The 13,415-nt window shown below is 39.5% G+C and overlaps 1 protein-coding gene across 1 annotated transcript in view; it reads right to left on the reverse strand.

Annotated features, from left to right (window-relative positions):
* Window positions 1–247: 247 nt before the first annotated feature.
* The window catches only part of LOC102399298 (EGF-like and EMI domain-containing protein 1), a 705,282-nt gene continuing 692,114 nt past the window's right edge, over window positions 248–13,415 (reverse strand). Inside the window, exons 24-25 of the mRNA XM_044945114.2 lie at window positions 11,918–12,046; window positions 248–1,252 (exon numbers count right to left, since the gene is read on the reverse strand). The gene's annotated coding sequence lies outside the window, so the exon portion shown is untranslated. The remainder of the gene's footprint in view (window positions 1,253–11,917; window positions 12,047–13,415) is intronic.

A 13,415-nucleotide genomic window follows, 5' to 3' on the forward strand; every position in this document is an offset into this window, starting at 1 on the left:
AATCCCTGTCAAATCTTTCTTCAGATTTTATTTTAAAGTTTTAAATATTTTATTTAAAATTTTATTTAAGAGCTTTAAATACTATATTGTGTACAATTGTTTTAAGTCAAATATATAGTCATGTAATTTCAGTATTCTCTGTTTATCCTATTAGATAACATGAGTAACAACATTTCTAATCAAGAAAATTATTGTTATTTAAAGTGAATTAAACAGTCATCTGAAATTTTAAACACTTATAAACCAGTTGAGAGCAAGAATATAATCATATTTATTGATATGTCTCTCTGGGGCTCATCACATGGCTCATGCTTACACATGTTATAGAACCGACCTAAATGATGAACAGCTTGGGTCAAGATTACAGTGTGGATTAAAAGCTTACTTCCAATCAGGTCCTACTCCATGGGAAATCTGTGGAGCAGGCTAAGCACTTCCCTTGATCAGTTGTACTCTTTTTCTTCCTGTCTGCTGACCAATGATGAGGAGAACTCCATTAAACATTTTGATGATTCATTGTAAGTCTGCACGTCATACTTTAACCCTGATCTTTATGTGGCTAAAGTCTTAATAGCCTCCCACACCAAAAGTCATGTTTGAAATACAATACATTAACAATCTGAAGCTGATTTAGCTGTGAAGCAGGATACTGAGAATAAATAGATGAAATTCTAGACATTTCTAAAGAGGATCCAGCTACTTAATGGTCACTGAGGTCTTCAGTGAATAGGTGTGAATATTTCAGTGCAGTCCAACCTGAACTGAAAAGCAGTTCTTACTTCCAAATTTAAATACCTCCTGTGCATATAAAAAAAAGAGTTTCATTTATTAGTCCAAAATGTTACTACAATTTGGGACCTTGAAAAAACATTCTCTTTTTCTTGGGCATGTTCTTCAGCGAGTTGGGAAGGGTAGGCTAGAGAGTGGAACTTGTCCTTGGAGGCCATAAAGTTGAGACGTCCTGTCTTTCACCTCACAACAGGCGAGGTTGGGCTGAAGATGGTTGAGTAAGTACATTTCTCTGCCAAAGTTAAGATGATGAACCATGGGTGAACCTCAGCAAAATTCTATTCATCCGCTGAAAAGCTGTTAGCTTTTGGTTACTGAGGATCGTCCAAACCATCTTCCTCACAGGTTGGACCCATTCTCCGTGGGGGGCAATTGCAGTGCCCATTAAGAGGGTCTCAGTGAGCTGTGTGGATGAACCGGCACTTCAGAGAGCAGTTGGGTCCGTACTGGCCTGACCTGCATTCTGTGAGGGGGAAAATAAAAACAAAACCAATTCAAATATGCATTTCAGTCAGTCTTTTTACTACTATTTCTTGGAATTCAATAAGATAATGATAGGCTTGTAAAGAATTCTGGTTAACCATTGGTATCTTTTTCCCATGCTTAGAATGTTATATAAGAAAGTAAGGACTTTAATGGGAAACAGGAGGAGGCTGAAGAGTGTTAAGAAAGTCAGTGACAAAATCAAACAGATGAGAAGACAGGACAGCAACTGATATTTTCAAAATGCCTTCTCAAAATTAGATTTTTGATACAGCTTATAGTAGCACTTTGTGAGGGACACGAGGAAAATGGATTAGTTGTCTTGAGGTCAGAAAAAGGCAACACTTACCCAGAAAACACAATATATGAAATTTGCCTTTAGGTTGAAAACACAATTACTTGTGCTTATGTTGCTGAAAATTAAATGACGTTAAATTCAATTTTTTCATCTCTTAACATATGTTGAAAGGATTATAGATCTCATGGAGGATCCTGCTATATGTACTAAAGGGTTATAACTACCTTTAACTTGAATTGCATTGTGATCACAATCAGTAAATAAATGAAGAAAAGGAATTAAAAAGTGTTAGCATTATCAAAACAATAAAATATGGACTAAAAAAAAGTCTCCCTTCCAAAATCACACCCCAACCTGCATATTTTGTCTTAGTCTGATATCCAGCAGAGACTTAGCAGAGAATTAACAGGTTCTGTTTCTGAAGGATTGTGAGCTTGGGAAGAAAGCCAAGCCCAGCCCATGGAAACAGAAGATGGTTTCACATTTCTTAGGCAGTCAGGCAAGACTGGGAAATAACTCAATTTACCAACGTTTAAGGACCAGAGAAACTTAACTTTGCAATAATAACATTCATCTAGCTCTATGCCATTTTTCAAAATGGGTTCCTAATATATCTTAATTGGCTCTAACAAACACCTGTGAGGTAGGCACGGTGGTGAGGTAAGCTTTCTCGTTCTGAAAAGAGATGAACTAAGGTTTGAATGTCTTAAGGGAACTTCTCAAATGTTAGACCCCTGGAAAATGGCAGAGGTGAATTTCTAAGTTCTCAAGTGCTCATTCCTTATTCTGCACTACCGTGTAGAAAGACACCAGGTATTAAGCATATGGAAAAGAAAGCCCAAATCAGAAAGTGGAAAGCTGGAAGGCAGAAAAAATTAGAGATAGCAATGTAAATATAAAGATACAGACACCTAGAGCAGATTCTAAGTCTGCGAACAAAATTTTGTTAAACATTTCTTTCTGGTCTCAAAATTCTTTTTGCTGGGTTAGAGATTCACCCTAAATATTCCACAAGCAGTGCATGTTTATTTTAATTTTCTTTCTTGGATAATGAAGATAGATTTAGGCATGGTCTAGCTCTCATCTTAATTGACTAGTTGCATTTAAAATACGAGATAAAGGAAAACATATGTCAATTTTACAATTAATTCTTTTGACAGAGTTTCAACATGAGTAAACAGAAATTCAATTCCTTCCTAAATCAAGGAACAACAGGTAGGCAGAAGGAACTTGGGAGGTGATGCAAATACTACTCTGAAATGAATCTTTTTTTTTTTTTTAAATCATCAAACTTAATGAACAAACAAAACAAAACAAAGCTCTGTGTCATTTGGAATTTAACCTAACACACCCACCGCTGCCTAGTATGTGGAAGGATTACTTAGTTTGGTCTTAAGACCTAGTTTTCTTGTTTGAAAAAGAGTTATGAGTCAGGATCTCTCCTGAGCAGTTCAGAATCTGATTTTAATTTACAAAAATACCACATTTTCATGTTAATAACGATGTGTATTTAAGACATCTGTTTGAATGTCTGCAAATGTTAATTTACCAAGGGGGTGGGGAAGTAATCCAATAAAAAGCTGCTACATTCTTTTATGAATTAATATTATGGCTGTTTAATAGGTTCTTTACCAGAGTTCAAATTAAAATGAGGTCTTTTATCTTTATAGTGCCTGCATAGACACAGCTGTTCACAGTTAATATCGCAGATGAACTGTGCCTAATTGAAAATAAAAATGCAAATAAAAGAGCCCACAGTACGTCTGTGTAGGCCATGGGTACCCCAAAGAGCTCACAACAAGAGAGGCCTTGAGGTGCCCACCTAGAATTAACAAGTTAATACAAAGCATCCACTGTCCCATGGCAATTTACTTGTGGATGAAAGAGACTATGTGATAGCGAATTTAGTCCATAGAAACTCCATACAGTAAGGTTTTAATTTTCAGCTTGTCCATCAGCTCTCCGGGTTTAGTGGCTAGTTTTAAGTCATTGCCAAATGTTGTCAGATAGAACTTTCTGAAATGATGAAAATGTTCTATACCAAGCTATTCAGTACGGTAGCCACTAGTCATGTGGCCACTGAGCACTTAATGTCATGTGTGACTGTGGAGGTGAATTTTAAATTAAATTAAATTAAACAGCACTCACTCTGGTTAGTGGATAAGGCAGATAGACAACTGAAAGCAGTTCTATCTCTTTCTTTTCCTTGAGAGGCAGTATCTAGTGGGGAATGTTAAAAGTCTAACTCTGGATCCAGACTGCTTGTTTCAAATCCCTAAGCTCCCATTTACCAGCTATACCCCATGTCCAAGGTAAGAGAAACCCAAGTAAGATGGTAGGTGTTGCAAGAGGGCATCAGGGGGCAGACACACTGAAACCATAATGACAGGAAGCTAACCAATCTGACCACATGGACCACAGCCTTGTTCAACTCAATGAAACTAAGCCATGCTGTGTGAGGCCAACCCAAGATGGGAGGGTCATGGTGGAGAGGTCTGACAGAATGTGGTCCACTGGAGAAGGGAATGGCAAACCACTTCAGTATTCTTGCCTTGAGAACCCCATGAACAGTATGAAAAGGCAAAATGATAGGATATGAGAGAGGAACTCCCCAGGTCAGTAGGTGCCCAATATGCTACTGGAGATCAGTGGAGAAATAACTCCAGAAAGAATGAAGGGGTGGGGCAAAGCAAAAACAATATCCAGTTGTGGATGGAACTGGTGATAGAAGCAAGGTCCGATGCTGTAAAGAGCACTATTGCATAGTAACCTGGAATGTCAGGTCCATGAATCAAGGCAAATTGGAAGTGGTCAAACAGGAGATGGCAAGAGTGAATGTTGACATTCTAGGAATCAGTGAACTAAAATGGACTGGAATGGGTGAATTTAACTCAGATGACCATTATATCTACTACTGTGGGCAGGAATCCCTTAGAAGAAATGGAGAAGCCATCATGGTCAAAAAGAGTCTGAAATGCAGTACTTGGATGCAATCTCAAAAACAACAGAATGATCTCTGTTCATTTCCGAGGCAAACCATTCAATATCACGGTAATCCAAGTCTATGCCCCAACCAGTAACACTGAAAAAGCTGAAGTTGAATGGTTCTATGAAGACCTACAAGACCTTTTAGAATTAACACCCAAAAAAGATGTCCTTTTCATTATAGAGTACTGGAATGCAAAAGTAGGAAGTCAAGAAACACCTGGAGTAACAGGCAAATTTGGCCTTGGAGTACGAAATGAAGCAGAGCAAAGGCTAATAGAGTTTTGCCAGGGGAAAGCTCTGGTCATAGCAAACACCCTCTTCCAACAACACAAGAGAAGACTCTACACATGGACATCACCAGATGATCAACAGTGAAATCAGATTGATTATATTCTTTGCAGCCAAAGATGGAGAAGCTCTATACAGTCAGCAAAAACAAGACCAGGAGCTGACTGTGGTTTAGATCATGAACTCCTTTTTGCCAAATTCAGACTTAAATTGAAGACAATAGGGAAAACCAATAGACCATTCAGGTATGACCGAAATCAAATCCCTTATGATTATACAGTGGAAGTGAGAAATAGATTTAAGGAACTAGATCTGATAGACAGAGTGCCTGATGAACTATGGAATAAGGTTCGTGACATTGTACAGGACACAGGGATCAAGACCATCCCCATGGAAAAGAAAGCAAAAAAGCAAAATGCATGTCTGAGGAGGCCTTACAAATAGCTGTGAAAAGAAGAGAAGTGAAAAGCAAAGGACAAAAGGAAAGATATACGCATCTGAATACAGAGTTCCAAAGAATAGCAAGGAGAGATAAGAAAGCCTTCCTCAGCAATCAATGCAGAGAAATAAAGGAAAAAAACAGAATGGGAAAGACTAGAGATCTCTTCAAGAAAATTAGAGATACCAAGAGAACATTTCGTGTAAAGATGGGCTCGATAAATGACAGAAATGGTATGGACCTAACAGAAGCAGAAGATATTAAGAAGAGGTGACAGGAATACACAGAAGAACTATACAAAAAAGATCTTCATGACCCAGATAATCACAATGGTGTGATCACTCACCTAGAGCCAGACATCCTGGAATGTGAAGTCAAGTGGGCCTTAGAAAGCATCACTACAAACAAAGCTAGTGGAGGTGATGGAATTCCAGTTGAGCTATTTCAAATCCTGAAAGATGATGCTGTGAAAGTGCTAAACTCAATATGCCAGCAAATTTGGAAAACTCAGCAGTGGCCACAGGACTGGAAAAGGTCAATTTTCATTCCAATCCCAAAGAAGGGCCATGCCAAAGAATGCTCAAACTACCGCATAATTGCACTCATCTCACATGCTAGTAAAGTAATGCTCAAAATTCTCCAAGCCAGGCTTCAGCAATATGTGAACCGTGAAATTTCCAGATGTTCAAGCTGGATTTAGAAAAGGCAGAGGAACCAGAGATCAAATTGCCAACATCTGCTAGATCATGGAAAAAACAAGAGAGTTCCAGAAAAACATCTATTTCTGCTTTATTGACTATGCCAAAGCCTTTGACTGTGTGGATTACAATAAACTGTGGAAAATTCTGAAAGAGATGGGAATACCAGACCACCTGACCTGCCTCTTGAGAAACCTGTATGCAAGTCAAGAAGCAACAGCTAGAACTGGACATGGAACAACAGACTGGTTCCAAATAGGAAAAGGAGTACGTCAAGGCTGTATATTGTCACCCTGCTTATTTAACTTATATGCAGAGTAAATCATGAGAAACGCTGGGCTGGAGGAAGCACAAGCTGGAATCAAGATTGCAGGGAGAAATATCAATAACCTCAGATATGCAGATGACACCACCCTTATGGCAGAAAGTGAAGAAGAACTCAAAAGCCTCTTGATGAAAGTGAAAGTGGAGAGTGAAAGAGTTGGCTTAAAGCTCAACATTCAGAAAACGAAGATCATGGCATCTGGTCCCATCACTTCATGGGAAATAGATGGGGAAACAGTGGAAACAGTGTCAGAATTTATTTTGGGGGGCTCCAAAATCACTGCAGATGGTGACTGCAGCCATGAAATTAAAAGATGCTTACTCCTTGGAAGGAAAGGTATGACCAACCTAGATAGTATATTGAAAAGCAGGGATATTACTTTGCCAACAGAGGTCATCTAGTCAAGGCTATGGTTTTTCCAGTGGTCGTGTATGGATGTGAGAGTTGGACTGTGAAGAAAGCTGAGCACCAAAGAATTGATGCTTTTGAAATGTGGTGTTGGGGAAGACTCTTGAGAGTCCCTTGGACTGCAAGGAAATCCAGCCAGTTAATCCTAAAGGAAATCAGTCCTGAATATTCATTGGAAGGATTGATGCTGAAGCTGAAACTCCAATAGCTTGGCCACCTGATGCAAAGAACTGACTCATTTGAAAAGACCCTGATGCTGTGAAAGATTGAAGCAAGGAGATCCAACCAAGGAGATCAGTCCTGGGTGTTCACTGGAAGGACTGATGCTAAAGCTGAAACTCCAGTACTTTGGCCACCTCATGTGAAGAGCTGACTCATTGGAAAAGACTCTGATGCTGGGAGGGATTGGGGGTGGGAGGAGAAGGGGATCACAGAGGATGAGATGGCTGGATGGCATCACCGACTCGATGGACATGAGTTTGAGTGAACTCCGGGAGTTGTTGATGGACAGGGAGGCCTGGCGTGCTGCGATTCATGGGGTCGCAGAGTCGGACACGACTGAGCAACTGAACTGAACTGAACTGAATCTTGGGGAACTTACTTAACCTTTAGCGCCCAGCTTCCTCACCTAGAAAATGGGCATGGTGATAATATTAAAGGCATCTAGTATAAGTGAAAATGCCTGGTTGATAATGTGCATTCAATATACATTAATGGTTTTCTTGAGGATTTAGATGAATCCACAAATGCATAAAGCACTGCCTTTAGTGAGCATTTCATTGGAGACTGTGTCCTGTGTCTTCATCATGATGTCATGTGGATGCTTATTCTGATGAATTTAGTTTAGGTGTGACCAAGTTCAGGTACTTCTATCATGACTGCATTCAGAAAATGGAGAAAGAAAGCAAGAATGAATTCAAAAAAATTTTGCTGAGACTATCATGCGCTAGACCTAATTCTAAATGTTTTTGATAAAAGATAAGTAAACATGGATTCAACTCTCAAGAAACTTGTAGTGAAGTTTGTAGAAACAAACTTGTAGAAACACAAGGATTAAAGATACAAATGAAGCAGATTTTCAGGGAAGAAATGTCAATATCAGTAAGCTCCTGAGTTTGAAGATCCAAAGGATTCCTAGTTAATACTCAAAACCTCTTGGCCTTATCCTGTAAGTCTGCACAGAAGGGAAGAATGAGGGGTTGGAAGGACTGCAAGACTCTTAATGAGCCACTGGAGGTTCCTTATTCTGGACTAGATACAGATGTTTACATATACAGTATCACCTCCTAATAGCATCACCCAAGGTCTGAAGCCAGACTACCTGGGTTCAAATCTTGGCTCTGCCACTTTTTCCTTTCTGTGCCTCCACTTCCTCATCTGTCAAATGGGAATAAGAACAGCAATGATTTCATGGGGTTTTTATACAGATGAAATAAATATAAGCAAAGTTTAGGGCAGGGCATGGTGTGTCATTCAAAGCAAGTTGTTTTTCTTGCTCTTTCTCAGCAGCAAGGTGGGGTGGGGGGATGGATGTTAGGTGACTAGCACTCTCCTGTAGTGTAGAAGGTCGTTGCTGTATTATTTGTTCAGTTACTAAGTCGTGTCTGACTCTGTGACCCCATGAACTATAGCCCACCAGTGTCCTCAGTCAATGGGGTTTTCCAAGCAAGAACCCTAGAGTAGGTTGCCATTTCCTCATTCAGGGAGTCTTCCTGACCCAGGGATTAAACCTGCATCTCCTACATTAGCAGATGAATTCTTTACCAGTGAGCCACCAGCCTGACCTGGAAGGTTACTGAGGCTTTTTCAGCATGATTGAAATTCTAGGTTACCGAATCACAGAATAGTGCTGGAAATGATGTTAGAAATACATAGCCTCAAACCTCCTTTTTTTTTTTTTTTTTTTTTTTTGCATTTCTTTTCCTTGGGGATGGTCTTGATCCCTGCCTCCTGTACAATGTCATGAACCTCCGTCTATAGTTCTTTAGACACTCTATCAGATCTAATCCCTTGAATCTATTTGTCACTTGCACTATATAATCGTAAGGGATTTGATTTAGGTCATACCTGAATGGTCTAATGGTTTTCCCTACTTTCTTCAATTAAAGTCTGAAGTTGGCAATAAGGAGTCCATGATCCAAGCCACAGTCAGCTCCTGGTCTTGTTTTTGCTGACTGTATAGAGCTTCTAAATCTTTGACTGAAAAAATATAATCAATCTGATTTCAGTATTGACCATTTGGTGATATCCATCTGTAGAGTCTTCTCTTGTGTTGTTGGAAGAGGGTGTTCACTAGGACCAGTGCATTCTCTCGGCAAAGCTCTATTAGCCTTTGCCTTGCTTCATTCTGTACTCCAAGGCCAAATTTGCCTGCTACTGCAGGTATTTCTTGACTTCCTACTTTTGCATTCCAGTCCCCTATAATGAAAAGGACATCTTTTTGAGGTATTAGTTCTAGAAGGTCTTGTATGTCTTCATAGAACTGTTCAACTTCAGCTTCTTCAGCTTTACTGGTCGAGGCATAGACTAGGATTACTGTGATATTGAATGGTTTGCCTTGGAAATGAACAGAGATCATTCTTTCATTTTTGAGATTTCATCAAAGTACTGCGTTTTGGACTCTTTTGTTGACTGTGAGGGCTACTCCATTTCTTCTTAGGGATTCGTGTCCACAGTAGTAGATATAATGATCATCTGAGTTAAATTCACCCATTCCAGTCCATTTTAGTTCGCTGATTCCTAAAATGCCTTACAAATAGCTGTGTAAAGAGAGAAGTGAAAGGCAAAGGAGAAAAGGAAAGATATACCCATTTGAATGCAGAGTTCCAAAGAATAGCAAGGAGAGAAATGAAACTCTTCCTCAGTGATCAGTGCAAAGAAATAGAGGAAAACAACAGAATGGGAAAGACTAGAGATCTCTTCAAGAAAATTAGAGATAACAAGGGAACATTTCATGCAAAGGTGGTGACAATAAAGGACAGAAATTGTATGGACTTAACAGAAGCAGAAGACACTAAGAGGTGGCAAGAATACACAGAAGAACCATACAAAAAAGATCTTCATGACCCAGATAATCATGATGGTGTGATCACTCACCTAGAGCCAGATATCCTGGAATGTGAAGTCAAATTGACCTTAGGAAGCATCACTACGAACAAAGCTAGGAGGTGATGGAATTCCAGCTAAGCTATTTCAAATCCTAAAAGATGATGCTGTGAAACTGCTGCACTCAATATGCCAGCAAATTTGGAAAAATCAGCAGTGGCCACAGGACTAGAAAAGGTCAGTTTTCCTTCCAATCCCAAAGAGAGGCAGTGCCAAAGAATGCTCAAACTACTACACAAGTGCACTTATCTCACATGCTAGCAAAGTAATGCTCAAAATTCTCCAAGCCAGGCTTCAAGAGTATGTGAACCATGAACGTCCAGATATTCAAGCTGGATTTAGAAAAGGCAGAGGAACCAGAGATCAAATTGCCAGCATCCTTTGGATCATTGAAAAAGCAAGAGAGTTCCAGACAAACATCTACTTCTGTTTTATTGTCTATGCCAAAGACTTTGACTGTGTCGATCATGACAAACTGGAAATTTCTGAAAGAGATAGAAATACCAGACTACCTGACCTGCCTCTTGAGAAACCTGTATGCAGGTCAGGAAGCAACAGTTAGAACTGGACATGGAACAACAGACTTGTTCCAAATAGGAAAAGGAGGATGTCAGGGCTGTATATTGTCACCCTGCTTATTTAACTTATATGCAGAGTACATCATGAGAAATGCTGGGCTGGATGAAGTACAAGCTGGAATTAAGATTGCCGGGAGAATATCAAAAACCTCAGATATGCAGATGACACCACCCTTATGGCAGAAAATGAATAAGAACTAAAGAGCCTCTTGATGAAAGTGAAAGAGGAGAGTGAAAAAGTTAGCTTAAAACTCAACATTCAGAAAACTAAGATCATGGCATCTGGTCCCATCACTCATGGGAAATAGATGGGGAAACAGTGAGAGAGTTTATTTTGGGGGGATCCAAAATCACTGCAGACGATGACTGCACTCATGAAATTAAAAGACGCTTGCTCCTTGGAAGAAAAGTTATGACCAACCTAGATAGCATATTAAAAAGCAGAGACGTTACTTTGCCAACAAAGGTCCATCTAATCAAAGATACGGTTTTTCCAGTTGTCATGTATGGATGTGAGAGTTGGACTATAAAGAAAGCTGAGTGCCGAAGAATTGATGCTTTTGAATGTGGTGTTGGAGCAGACTCTTGAGAGTCCATTGGACATCCTAAAGGAAATCAGTCCTGAATATTCATTGGAAGGACTGCTGTTGAAACTGAAACTCCAATACTTTGGCCACCTGATGCAAAGAAGTGACTCATTTGAAAAGACCCTGATGTTATGAAAGATTGAAGGCAGGAGGTGAAGCAGTCTACAGAGGATGAGATGGTTGGATGGCATCACCGACTCTATGGACATGAGTTTGAGTAAGCTCTGGGTGTTGATAATAGATAGGGAAGCCCGGTGTGCTGCAATCCATGGTGTTGCAAAGAGTCGGACATGATTGTGCGACTGAACTGAAGTGAACTAAACCTTCCTTTTAGCCAGATGAAGAAGGTAAATTCTGAGATTAAATGCTCTACTTTGGGTCATATCTGTGGCACAGTCAGTCCTTCAGGACTATTGTGAATTTAATATAAAACCTATCCATCTAGTATGCATCCATTAAGTTTAACAGCAAGTGAGAAGTCAATGGTTCATTGAATCTATTTTCTCTCTTTTTTTTAAGATAGTCCCTGAATATTACAATTTTATTTAAGGCTGTTCTTCCTGTAAGTAAAACAAAACAAAAAGTGTAAGTTTCAATTCCCAAAGAATATTTGAGAACTTTGTTTTTAAGAATACTATCTGGACCTTACCTTGATTGCCTTATAAATCTAGTATTTTCTTGAATCACTTTGTGATCACAATGTTTAACTGCATCACTTTGAGGTACTTACAAGGTATGCTCTGTCTGTTGTGGTGCTGGTTTTGGGTGTCTATAAAGTAACAACTACATACCCTGATTAATCATAGTAAGGCAAGGTAACAAGCAGTGGTGAGGCAATGTTCTTTAGGTAATGCTCTTAGTATGAAAATGTCTATATATTTCCACATAACCCATGAGTCAGAGAGACATCCAAAGGTGCTTTGGTTCACACCAGCATCACATCTCCCTCCATTTTTCCCAGGTGGGCAGAGGCATTTTCCAGTTACTGGGTGGCAGGAGCTTTCTCTTTCACAATCACAAAGTTGATGGCAATTGTCTCCAAACATTCCAGCTGAACATTCTATCCAGGAAAGAGAAATGCTGAAAAATTAACTCCTTGAGCTCTCACTGATGCACCTAAGTTGAGATTTAAGATACAGTTTCTTTCTTTCTTTCTTTTTTTTTTTTTTTGTTCTGTAAAAGCATAGTGGGAAGATAAAATGAGATTATTTGGTTGGAAGAAGGGAGGAAAGTTCTGGAATGAAGCTTCATTTTCTACACAAGTTCATACTTGCACCTTAAAATTGACTTACTTCAACACTGGTTTGCACCTGTTAGAATGATGGAGAAGGCAGTGGCACCCCACTCCAGTACTCTTGCCTAGAAAATCCCATGGATGGAGGAGCCTGGAAGGCTGCAGTCCATGGGGTTGCTGAGGGTCAGACATGACTGAGTGACTTTACTTTCACTTTCCACTTTCATGCATTGGAGAAGGAAATGGCAAGCCACTCCAGTGTTCTTGCCTGGAGAATCCCAGGGACAGGGGAGCCTGGTGGGCTGCCGTCCATTGGGTCTCACAGAGTCGGACACGACTGAAGCAACTTAGCAGCAGCAGCAGCAGCAAGCTTTTTGAAGACAGAAATTTAAGGAATGAGACTGAGTCATCCAGCCAAGTACATTACTTTAAGTGTTGTTGTTTTGTTGCTAAGTTGTGTCTGACTCTTTTGTGACTCCATGGACTGTAGCCTGCCAGGCTTCTCTGTCCATGGGATTTCCCAGCAAGAATACTGAGTGTGTTGCCATTTGCTTCTCCTAGGGATCTTCCCGACCCAGTGATGGAAACTGTGTCTTCTGCATTGGCAGGCAGATTCTTTACCACTGAGCCACCAGGGAGGCATTACTTTAGTTTTCCTTATAATGCTATTTATTTATTTACTATTTCTCCAGAAGATGGTAAGCTTCACTATATTCCCAGGCTTTAAATAGCAAGCAGGGAATATGTGTACATTTTTTTCAAATTGTTACATAATAAATGAATAAGTGAATAAAGCATGGACAAGAGATACTATATGTAAAGTTCTAGTGACCTATGTGAATAGGATATGGAACTAATATATAGTTCCTTTTTTAAGATAAGAACTTTGATTCCCATAAAGTCAAATGACCACTATCATTATATTATCTTTATAATTATTGGGGTTGCTGTAACCATATGCACAAGAGCAAACATAGTAGAAACTAAAATGAAACTTGGAATTATTTATTGAAACCTGTGTGGTTCTGTATTGTTTTGAATGGACCAGGGCTTAATAATATTTTATTTCAAACTGAGTAGCCCACTTTCTCACCTATATATCTTCATCTACATTCATGGCTGCTATTACTTCTGCTGATGAATGCCTCGTTCACATCTTAAACATTTTCATAAAGCCCTTGAGTCTGTTTCACTG

Source organism: Bubalus bubalis, chromosome 1 (genome assembly GCF_019923935.1).
Source record: "Bubalus bubalis isolate 160015118507 breed Murrah chromosome 1, NDDB_SH_1, whole genome shotgun sequence".
Taxonomy (NCBI): Eukaryota; Metazoa; Chordata; class Mammalia; order Artiodactyla; family Bovidae; genus Bubalus; species Bubalus bubalis.